Below are 12,414 nucleotides of genomic sequence, written 5' to 3' on the forward strand. Positions count from 1 at the left end.
GCATTTGGTCATTAAATACTTACTGAGCACCTCTTATGTGGGTAACTGATGCCAGGCCTGGAATGCAAAGGTGAGTCTGCCTAGACATGAGCCCCAGGCCCCTCCCAGTCTGCTGAACGCACAGCTGTCCTGGTGCTTTCCAGGGTCCCCACCTCTGCTTCCCCCATCCTCTTCTCCAGTCACAGGGGCTCTTTTTATATATTGAATTTTTTTGGGGGGGAGGGGAGAGACAGAGTCTCACTTTATCGCCCTTGGTAGAGTGCTGTGGCGTGACAGCTCACAGCAACCTCAAACTCCTGGGCTTAGGTGATTCTCTTGTTTCAGCCTCCCGAGTAGCTGGGACTACAGGCGCCCCACAACGCCCGGCTATTTTTTTATTGCAGTTTGGCCAGGGCCAGGTTCAAACCTGCCACCCTCAGTATATGGGGCTGGCACCCTACCCACTGAGCCACAGGCATCTCCCTATATATTAAATTTTTGTAAAAGTTTCATTTGAATAAAATATTCCTTGGCTTAAAAAAAAAAAAAGAAGAAGAAGACGCTTAGAACTCTCTACTCTCTGTGGATCAACTAGATGCCCCAGACTTGAATGGCATTCACTAAAAGTTTTAAATGAACTCATGGCTAAAACTACAAGGAATTAAGTTCTTGAACTCATCCTAGGAAAAGTGCTTTGAAGGGTGGACTAGCCACCGGCATCAGTGCGCATCTTCCCAAGGCAGTTCCTTGAAGGTGACAGCAATGAGGTTTGTAGCACTTTTTCTTTTAATTGTCAGACCTCATATGAGCCAAAATGCCCCTCCCCAGTGTAATGTGTTACATGGCATCTATACCTCTTTGAAGATTCCCAACCTTTCCCACCCATGCCACACTGACTCCCCTACGTGTATTTTGGATCTGTCTTCTCTGCTCCTAGCACCATCAGGGGCGCTACAGCTATTTTTCTGTAGGCCACCTTCCTCTACTCAAGTGGTTTAGCTCTTTTTTCCAAATGCTGGGCTAGGCAGGCTTCATAAGAACTAGTGGGGAATAAACTTTTTTTAAATTAAGAGACCAGGCCTCACTTGATGCTATGGGAATGAAGTAGATTCTATGTTTTTAACAAGCTGCCCAGCCATTGCTTTCCAAGCTTGAGAAACAGTTAGGAGAAAAAACTCCTAGCCTAGGCAGAAGAGGTTCCCAGTGATGTTAGGTCTGAAGAGACCTTGGGCATCTGTTAGAGTACATTTTTGTAGCTTACCTATTTATACAACTCTTTTAGCCATTACACTTGGGGCTTCTTTTTGGATAAGAAACATGCCCTAATCGCTATATCCACAGGCTCTAGCCAATAAATGTTTAGTGTTAAATTAATAAAACAAAGGGCAACAATTCATTAAAATCTGATCCTACTGAATTAGGAGCATTTTTTCCCCACCAATAGGTTATTCTAATAAACTTGTTACTAGGGTTCATGTTTTTTTCTTCTAGAAGATTAAATTAAGCTGAACAATTAAAACAATTAAACATTTTTTTACAGTGTGTCTGGTTTAAGAGTGCTTCCTTAGATGAGCAGAGTAAGAACAGTTATCCAGTTGTTTCAGTTGAGAAAACAGGCCAAAAAGGGATAAAATGACTAACAAGTACTCACAATTTATAGTATTTTCATAGTCAAGAATGTAGTGCAGCATAGTGAAAAGAATTTAGTTTTTATTGCTAGGTTTGAATTGGAGCTCTGCCATGTACTAGCTGTGTGATCTTAAACAACTATCTAATTTATCTGAGGCTCCCAATTTTGTGTTATGTTCTGTATATACAGGGACAGACAGCAGGCTGTGTGAAGGCGTAAATACGTCCAGAGGAGTGTTTGGCACATGGCAGGACCTGAGCAGGTCTTTATTCCTTCCTTACTGATACTCTCTCCCCCGTAGCAAGAGCTTGGTTTGTCTTGGTCCATATTATATCCTCAGCATGCAGCTTAGTCCCCGGCAGGTCATAAATGCTCAACAGATTTTTTTTTTAATTGATTGAGTAATGTAATCTAGTTTTACCTTTTAAACAAAAACCTCTTCCTTTTACCTGTTGAATTTTATAAAATTGTAACATTGCCATAATGACTCTCCTAATCACAAACTTCAGATGGCCTACAAGACAGCCCACCTTTAGTTACTACTCAAGGAAAGTAACCTAGAAACTAAAAGTTAGAAAAATCACCACAGCTATGATTTAATAATAAATAAATTTTTTAAAAAAAGAAAAGAAAAATCAAAACAGAATATCCATCTAAGACTAGACATATAGGTGTTTCTCTGTATAATAAAGAGAAAACAATAAGCATCTCTTTATTCTGAAACTTTTCTGATAAGCAATGTTAAAGAGATATTTATCATGTGTAGTAATATGTGAATTTAATTCATATAAAACACACCTGGTATTCTCCTTATTTTGATCTATTTTTTTTCTATTGGCAACCTTAAAATATAATTTATAGGGATGCTATAAGTTCTTCCAACCCCATTTTTTAAAATAAGAATTTAAAATTCTCAAATGTGAATTCTCTAATATGATTTTCTTAGTTAGCATCAATAACTTTTGGGTTGGGAAGAGACTCCGTGAAGAGAACACAGATTTGAAGTTAGATAGGTCTGCCACATAACTTTCCAAGTGACCTGGCATGACCTCACCAAACCTCCGTTTCCTGATCTACAAAATGGAAATAAAAATATCTACTTATGTGGAATCATCATGAGGGTTAAAAGAGACAAAATATGTAAAGTGCCAATGAAACAGCTGGCATTCAATAAAATGTTTCCCCGTGTCTCTATCAATAATGCTACAAAAGGATTCAGTAGCTCCTATTAACAGTATCATTTCTAAATATTTTCATACTGAATCATTGTGACATCCAACTTACACACTTATTTTTTAGTCTAGTTGTAACAGTTGGAGACCTTTCTTTGGTCTCTCTAGCACAGTTATTAGCTCATGACAGTCCTGAGCCCCAGAAATAATGTGAAGACTTGAAAGTTACCAAAGAGGATTTTGAAAAATATACGGAAAAGGCTCTGTCAGTCTACAAAAGGCTGCTCTTTCCTAGGAATGGTCTCCCAGATTTCTAAACAGAGCCTCTCTAAAACTACCTTTAGCTACATGTCCCACCTTGTAACCTGGCTTTCTGAGAGTTTAAAACCTGCCCTGTCTGCTACCTTGCACATCCCTGAGATGTTGAATGTCTAGTATTAATTTCTCTGAATTTTCCACTGATAAACTGTGAGGATAGGACAGTGTCTTGCTCACTGAGATTTAATCTCAAATACAAATTTTCTAAGTGCAACATCCTCACAAAATTTTGTGCTAGATGAGTTCTCTTGAAGTTAGTTTTTATTTGTGTGTTGTTTGTTAAGTCTGAAGTATTAATCAGGATGGTAGACCAGGGAGAGATGTGGGTCCTGGGAAGAAAACATCAGCTCCTTCAAATCCTTCAAACCTTCCCACCTGAAAGTTAATCTGGGGAAACCATACTGTGATGCAGCAGCACAGCCGGCTTCTCCCCACTCTCCAAGAAGGCCCCAAGATAAAATACCCACTCTTGATAGGCCTCTTTCAGGCCCAGGCTAATTGGCCAAGCTGTTTCAGCGCTGCCCCAGCAGGTTCTCTGCCCTCTAGTTCCAGGGATATTGAACTTCTTTCAAATAGCCCAAATTAGCCACGCTCACCTCACCCTATATGTACCCTTGTTTGTGTACCTTTTCATAGCATCTTTTGTGGGGTTTTTTCCTCTTAAGAAAAAAAAAATTGGGACTATAAGCAGTGAGGACAAGAGCTGTCCGCTTCACTCTCCCATCCCTGTGCCCAACATAATAGTCTCTCCACAAATATCTGTTAACTGAATGACTTCCTTTTGGCAAGATTTTCAAAAACACTTGACTAAAGAGTAAACGGAAAGCAAATGGAAAAGAAGCTTCAAATACAAGAAATTCAGCCAAGAAAATACGTATTTCTGTTCCTAGGTTAGTCTCAGGGGGCTCTGGCCTTGTCCTATCCTGAGACAGCGCTTGTCCATCCTCGGGTCTTAGTACAGGCAGCAAAACTCCTCAGGCCTGTTTCCCCTGGGAAATGGCTTTCCTAATGCTCACATCCTGGGTCCTGGTCACTCTCAAGCCTTTCTGGAGGCTACAGGAGACCAGCCTGGTCAGAAGGGCCTCTCCCTCCCATGTCACATTCTTCCTGCAGGGACTCCCCCTCTCCCAGGACAACATAGGACCTGTCCTGGCCGACCCAGGAATATGAAGAATACCGCGGAAAAGGCACCTATGTGAGCAGAGGATACCCATACCTCACCTTTTGTCTGTGTGGCCAGCTGTGTGAAGAAGAGAAAAAAGTCCAATTCCACTTCTACAGGCAGAAATACAAGAGCCTAAGAAGGCAGTCGGCCTTGAGTTCACTGACTGCAGATTTGGAAAACTTGGGTAATTCTTTTTGGTTGTAGAAGAACCCTAAGTTTAAGGTGACCCCTGCCACTGAGGCCTGGCTAACCCAGAGTAGTCACCTTACCACTCAACCAGTGGCTGAGGTGTCCCCACCTTCTGGCCATCTGCAGAGGCTCTGAGGGTAGGCCACCCATCGAGTCAGAGACCCAGAGCCAGACCATGTCTGGCACCCAGAAGCCCAAGGCCGCTCCTGCGCCCTGGCTGGGGGCGCCGGGTCAGGCGAGGCTGCTCCAGGGACCATCACCCTTGTGGTTCTGTTAGCTGGCTGACCAGCCTCACAAGATCCATCGTGAGAACGCTGGACTTGACTGTGCGGTGAAACTCCTGAGAAGCAGTCTTCCCTGTGCGCCCCTCGCTCAGGATAGAGCCGCCCAAACGCCTCCTGTTTCGCTGCTGCGCCGGAGCCCGTGTGGGCTTTGCTGGGCCCAGCCGCGACGCCGCCCTCTCTGCCCCACTGCGGAGCGCCCCTCGGAGCGGGGCCAGGCCGGGGCGCAGGGGCTCCCTGGAGCAGCGACAGCACGGCCTCGGGTCTAGATTGGAGAAAGCTCTTGTTGTTATTCCTGGGCCGCAGGGGTGGGGTGGAGGCCGGGGTCTCACTTTAAGTCTCAGTTTGCAAAAATAATAGCACGTCTTGGTCACTCTGATGCCAGGACCCCACAGAAAGCCAGAGATGCTCCAGGCGCGGTGTCCAGTCTGCAGAAAACACACCAACCTGGGGCTTCTGCGCACTAAGCAGGACGTGAAGGGGGCGCCGGACTGAGCGCTGGAGACAGCAGCTCGGGCCTGGGCGGACTTAGGTTTTTTCTTTTTTCAGATCTGACTGCGATGTGCGGCTCTGAACTTGGTGCGACCTCCGCGCTGCGCTCTTGCCTCTGCGCGAGCAGGACCCCAGCGCGGGACTGAGCAGGATTCACCCTCGCACCCGGGCCTTGCAGACACTGGAATGGAGGGCGGAGACATGTCTGTAGATGTTGGTGCTAAACAGATCCCAAAAGAGTAAAGTTCCGTACCTGGCTAGACGACTGCGCCCCTCAGTCTGTCCACAGGGCGCCCGTGTGAAGAGAACATACCCGTACCGCTAGTTTTCATCACCAGTTGAACTTGGACGTAAGTGTGCAAGATTCACGCACTGAGCACACGCACACACCCCCACGTACTAATTAGGAGCGACTGCTCTCCCCTCACCGGTCAGGGCAGCCGGGTTCTAAGTGGCTGAGACTTAGACTTGTGGCTCCCACAGGTCACCTGCAGCGCTGAACTTCTCCTTTAGAAGAAGAAAAAGCAAAAAGTTTGAGCTGAAAACTTTAACACCTCCCCGCCCCCAACAACATGAGACAGGAAAACCCGTGAGTGGGGGCAAACTGCAGGAATTCTTTACTTAAAAAGCAGAGCGAAGTTGCCAGGAAACTCACTGTCCAAGAAAGAGTCCCCAAGAAAATAAGGCAAGACCAGGTGGCCGCGCCGGATCCGCGAATCCGCGCCCGCAAACCCTTCTCTCCGGCGACTCCGCACCCGGGGCAATAGGAGCCGGCAGGTGGGTTTTCTCCAACGGTCGGTGCTACGAAGCATGTCTCCATTTTCTCATTTTATTATTTAAGAGAAAAAAAAGGCACAAGTTTCGCTCAAAAATAGAGAGCTGAACAGATCCCAGATAAAATTTGCGCTATGAAAGATACAAGGTCGAGCTACGTGAGTCTGTGGGGAAAGGGCTGCTCTAGCGGAAGCGCTGGAAGTGAACAGGAGCCCACAGTTTTCGTTTTTTACTGCAGACTTCAGAAAACGAAATCAAATGATAATACTTTACCTAGGAGGGCCGACGAAAAAGTCGAATGAATGGAATACGTTTGGGAGTTAGATGTTAAGTCATCTAACTTTTTACTTTGTTAGCTATGTTCGTGGACTTAATAAATTATTAAAATGCTTTGGATAGAATTTCGTGAGTTTTTTAAGTGAGTGGAGATTACACGGACCAGAGCGAAGTCTGGGTATAATTTCCTTAACCACCAGGAGGTCTGCATTTCCTGACAGAACTTCCAAGGATGGGAAGAAGGATACTAAATATTCACTGAACACCTACTACGTGCAGGCATCCAGAGAGGTCTAGATTTACATATTTTATTTCATATTAATAACTGTCCATCAATAAGAGCTCTTTATAAAAAGGCCAAAACTTCCTTTTGCATCCAGACCTGAAATAGACAACTTCCATAATTTTAATTTGCAAGAATTTCGTTTTTGTTACTTCCTTCTTCTAAGTGGCATAACTGATAAGATTAACGGGGGAGATCCAGGCTCAATGATAGTAAAGTCTGTTTTGTGTAACTGATCGCATCGTTTGGTGTTAATTCCTGTCTGGAAAAAAGAAAGTGAAGGTTAATCTTAGCACATTCTGAGTTCCTCCTAACTCTACGTCCCTGTACAAATAAATACCTAGAATTGTTGGGGAGAAGAGGGAACTTGTAACTAGAAGGAAAGCACCGGGAACTCGATGTGCAACAATTAGAACACGCAAAGAAAAAAAAATTCCATCGCTGTGGATCAAAAGAACAGAAAATATGACCCTTCCGAGGAGTAGGCAAAGACTATGGCTCATGCTGACCAGATAAAGGCTGAGCCAGACCGTCAGGCTATATATACATGACAGTGCCTAGCATGAAATCCACTACTGGAGCTTTAAAAAGTGGGGGGAGAGAAAGGAGGTGACAGGCGGATAAAGTGGGGTAAGGAGGGGACAGCCAGGCGCTGCAGCAGGCAGGCAAACCATCAAAACTGAAGTTCCTACAACTAATCAAAAAAACAATCTCACTGTAGTCCAGGGAAATGGTTCTCTGATGGCAGCCTGATGGGGAGTTTATTTGTCGTGTGCCTTTTCCGGACTATCGAAAAGGTTATTTCCAGACCCAGCCAAATGTTTGGTCTGGGAGACCAAAGCCCGGACTGAGCGCTTCCTGCTGTGCCGCCGCGCTGCGCCGGGGCCCTGCGCCGAGCGCGCCCGGAGTCGCGCACCACCAGCCACGGGCTGCTCGGAGGGTACGCTGCTGCCCGTGGCCCTGGGAGAGGCGAACTCGAAATCGGCCGGAGGGGGCTGCTCGGGTTCCACCGACTTCGGCCTTCCTTTGGAGGAGCACGCGGGCAGTTTTGTTCTGGAAGGGGAAATGGGTGCAGGAATCCCAGTCACTGGACAAACTTGGAAACTCTGGGACGTTCTCAACTGAGCCACCCTGGTTCCCGGAACTCCTTTCTATCTACTCCACCAGTGCTAAGAGCTGCTGGCTGAGGGGGCTATTTTGGAGAATTTTTTTTTTTTCCACGTCGACCGGAGAGGCGCCGCCGCCCGTTCCGCAGGCGACTCGCCGACCTCCGCGCCCCGAGCTCCGCTCGGCGCACTGCCCGCTCCTCGGCGCCCGCCCGTCCCCGCTCACCGAGGGAGCCCAAGGGAGAGCATCTTCCCCGCCCCGCAGATCTCGGTGCCAGGGCGCTCTCCCGACATAACCCTGTTTGGGGGGGTGGGGGGCCCAGAAGTGCTATAACCAGTCAGGCTCCCCAGCTGCCGGCCCCATCCCCACCCCCGCCGGCTTCTTCCTTGGAACAGCAGAATCTCTGCTCCCCGCTTTCACGTTTCTTTCCGGGATCCTCCACCCCCACCCCGCTTCTCCTGCCCGTGGGGGCCGAACACTCGCTCTATTGCCCACGCCCACCCGGCCATTTAACCCCATAGATGCTCTCGGCATGGAAAGGGTGGGGACCAACGAAAGTCCATCTTTCCCACCGCTCTCCTACCCGCCCCCGGTCCCTCGCCTGGGTCCTGGCCTTAGGCAGCCTGAAGAGGATTATGAAATACCCAGGAGGTGGGCGGGGGTGCGAGGCATGCTACCTCCGCACTCCGGAAACTTTGGCAAAGCCTCTGGAACACTTGCGCTCCCCCAGGGTAATTCCCTTCGCCTCCAGGCGAGTGCGGTGTGTTCGAGTTTCTTGGCTCCGACTGCAAAGAACCTCTCCCTTTCCCCAGCCCCTTTAAGGACATCTGATCTGCAGCCTCAAACTTTCTCCTCGGGTCGAAAAGCTTCGTCAGCCGCTTCGAGCGACCCCAGGCGAGGCCGAAAAGAGAGCGCCGTGGTGTGGGGTTAACCCCAATCCTGGAGCCCAGAGGTCGGCTGAGGCCTCGGGGGTCGAGACCCCGCGCGCGTTTGGAGGAGGGAGCCCTGGGGGACCCGCGCGGGGCGTGTTGCCCCGGCTGAAACAAGCGTTGCCTTTTCCAGATCATATTCCCCATAAAATCTAAAGCCAGATGCATCGCTTGGGCAAGTTCCCATTTCACCGCGAAAGGCAAAAGATTTGTTTCCAAACTGGACTCCAAATCGAGGTTTCTGGTGCGGGTTCCTACGGCAGGAGCAAGGCTGGGGCTTTCGATGGTTCTGGGGGACTGTCCAGACGATTAACGTTTTAGACACTGATGTCGGAACTTAACCCAGGCAAAGCATCATTTGTGAATGAGGAAAAGAAAAAAAGAGTAGGATGCAGGAAAAAAAAGACAACCACCGGCTCTCATAGCCGTGTGTGTACTTTTTGTTTAAGTCGGGGAGAGGAGGAAAGACCAACTTAATAATTATAGATGCGCAGTTCAGCAAGACAACCTGATGGAACCTGGTTCACAAAAATGTTCCGAGGGGAAATAAAAACTTGCAAGAAAGTGAGAAAAGTGGCCACATAGGAAACCAAAGGGCGAGCGTGGTAAAAGCAGGCGTTTTTATAGTCTGTTGAGTCAAAAACAGATTTTGCTAAGTAATTTAGAAAAGAAATAGAGGCTTTCTCTAAAAGGAAAAGCCTCCGAGGCTATTCCATCTATAGCTTGTTTCTCATCACTGTAGAAACTTAGTGGAGTGGACCGTCCTTTTTACAGTTAGGACTTTCTGGTATTTGCTGTTGCAGTAAAGAAAGGGAGAAATAAAAACCAACAAAGCTAGTTTGGAACTGACTACTGCCGGTTACCAGCAAAACAGCAGAAGGAAATCAAAACTGCCTTCCCATTGGTTTGCCTCAGCGAACTCCACTCCTCATTTTTAAAAATTTAAGCTGTTTTGGAGTCCTGCTGGTAAAATTAATAATTGGCCATGCAGAGGCTACACAATGAAAGCGCATAGACAATTCCAACTCTCCCTGCTTTAAAGAGAACAGGAGCCAACGCGGGTCTAAGCAGCTGGAGGCGTCACAGCCCTGTGCTGCGCCCTGCGTCAGGTGCACAGGCCCGACTAGTCGCAGAAAAACTGTTTCCGAACTACATTCGACTCGTTTAGGGTCCACAGATTTTAACACTTGCCAAGTCCCACAAATATTGCTACAGCAAATATAATAAATGAAGTATTTGTGTGGCTTTAGAGATGGGGCTTTCCGGGCGTTTGTCTACGTAAAAGCACCAGAGTGGCAGGGCGCGCAGAGCGCAGGCCAATGCTGGTGCCTCGGGAAGAGGGGAAGAGAAAGCGAGCATACGTTTTATTTAACCACCCTGGGGCTGGCTGACTTGCCAGGGTTTTTATGCGGTATTGTCTTCACCTCGTGAAGATGCCTTCGCTTAACTAAAAGTCTGCAGCCGGGAAAGTCGCCTGCGCGGGCCTGGCATCTTCCAAATCTACTGGGGCCGCCTTTGTCCCCGTAGGGAGTCCGGTGAGGGAAAGGAGAGGGTGCAGAGGATGTCACAGGAGTCCCAAAGTGTTTACAGAACAAGGAACTCTGGACTTTCCCTGGAGGCGGGATGCTTCTCTCACTTCTCCGGAGCAACAGTTCTGTGGGCCTCGCATCTCGGGAGGCCTCTGCGCGCCCTTGACACCCCACTGCTAGCCCAGGCCCATCCCCGAGATCCGGTACCGCTACCGGGGCCAAGGCTCGCCCCAGCGCCACCCTCGCTTGCCCCGCTTGCCTTCCCCACGGTCCCAGTCGGTCCGGAATTTCAACTCAAGACCCAGGCTAAACACTCCCTGCGGGGTTGGTATATTATCAACCGCAGACGCTTTTCCCAAGGGTAGGAGGAGCGAGGAGGCCCGGGCAACGCCTGGCAGCTCCTGGGCGCCCTCCCGGGACCGCCCCCACCAGCCGCAGCAAAGCTCCGACCTCCACCCTCGCCTGCGACCTCAGACCCGGACTTCCCACGGCCTCGCTCGGGGAAGCTGCCGCGACTGCCGCGACCTGGGTGCTTTCGTTTTGCTTTCACTCCCTCCCCTTCGCAGCTGGGAAGACTGCTAAAGAACAAGGGGGGTGGGAGGGCATGCGCGTGTCCGGACAACGTGGAGGGGACCCCGCGGCTTGGCCCGGAGCTGGGGCGGGGCAACCAAGGCACAGGCCCAGGCCTGGGCATCTCTGCCACTTGCAGCGGCGGGGAGAGCCAGGAGTTCCTGGCTTGTTTTCTTCGTGGAAAGAAAAGTGGTTTGTAGACACTGATGCACATAAATTGCCGCGGAAACGAATGTGCCTACTTAAGAGGGTTGTACCTTTCAAACAGAAAGAGTAGCGCAGCGTTAAACAGGGAAAAAGAGTTAGCCGGGCCTTTCGCTACATTGGTAGGAAAGGAGAGCGGAGCTCGCTTCCGCACCAAGTGTGGGGGGACCAAAGACCGGTCAGGTAGCTTCGGGGTGGACTCAGCTCCTGCCTTTGAGAACCCAACAACCACTGCACAGGTTCTCTTTACTTGTCTCACCTCCTTCCCAGGAGCGCACACTGAGCTGGCTTCATGAACCCCTCAGCCAAGGCCTCCCCTTCATACAAGAAGGGAGGGGGCGAGCCTGGAAGAATTTCCCAAACAGAGGCAAACTTCTGCTGTCCTGTCTGACCCGTCCAAAACGCTCCCAGGTTTGGACTATCCCAGGGCCCGGCCTGGAAGCGCGGCTTAAGGGTGCGCGCCGGGCCTTGCAGAGTCCCCCCTCCACTCCCTGGCCTGCACTTGGCCCGAACAAAGGTGAGTGGGAATAGTTTTCCCAATCCCTTTAAAAAATAATGTAACCCTTCCAAACTGTTTACCACACTGTCCAGCTGCCGGGAAAGGTCCGACGTGTTTCCTGCCCTGGTCCCAGTTCAGCCCTGGTTTTCCTCCACCAGGGATCTGGTGAGCTAATTATTTCATTCCCATCCTGGAAAAGTTAAACTGCAATGTAAATAAATCACTTAGGGAAAGGACCGGAAGCTACGGAGGTAAATTACACTCAAACTAGTTCCTTGCTCTTGGTTCTCTTTTAAGGCCTTCCTCTCGTGTTTACCGCCCTCCTTGTTTACAAAAAGCTCAGATCAGCGGCTCTAGCCTGGAAGAGAGCTCAGTTTCATTTCGGGGATATGGCCGGGCCTTTCATTTCGTCATCAGTATTTGAAGGAAAGTTCGCATGTTTCTGCCTTTCATCTAACTTCCAGGAACTCCCCCAACACTACATTTCTCTCACGGCCGCTCGGGTCTGCAAACTCCCTGGTCCCTACCTCTGTGGTAGGGGAACGAGAGCAGCACAGCGCCTCGCTGCACCTGCGGAGGAGTCAGAGCGTCTCCGTGCGCCTCGGGACACCCGCACCGCGCTTCCCGCCCAAGAGAGACGGCGAGCTACCCCCGCATTCCTCACACCTCAGCCCTCCCCAAACACGAGGGACAGAGCGGGCTAGCACGGCAATGCCTGAGAGAAAGGTCGCTCAAGGGGCATAGAGACTTGTCAGGCCCCTGGCTGGGAGGCGAAAGGAGAATGCGCGCACATTCCGCCAGCAGGGCGGTGGCATTCGCGAAGCAGGAAGGGGGTGGGGGTCAGAAGCTGAAGCCCGAGACGCTCCATAACATTCCCAGGAACCGCGCACCCTGGGATCCCTGCGGGGTGGCGAGGGCGTGGGTGTCCACCCTGGGAGCGACGCCTGAGCTGCGGCGCGAACCCCCGAGCTGTGCGCGCAGCTGGGCAAGGCCGCTGCGGCCACAGAGCCTGGCGGG

Source organism: Nycticebus coucang, chromosome 15 (genome assembly GCF_027406575.1).
Source record: "Nycticebus coucang isolate mNycCou1 chromosome 15, mNycCou1.pri, whole genome shotgun sequence".
Taxonomy (NCBI): Eukaryota; Metazoa; Chordata; class Mammalia; order Primates; family Lorisidae; genus Nycticebus; species Nycticebus coucang.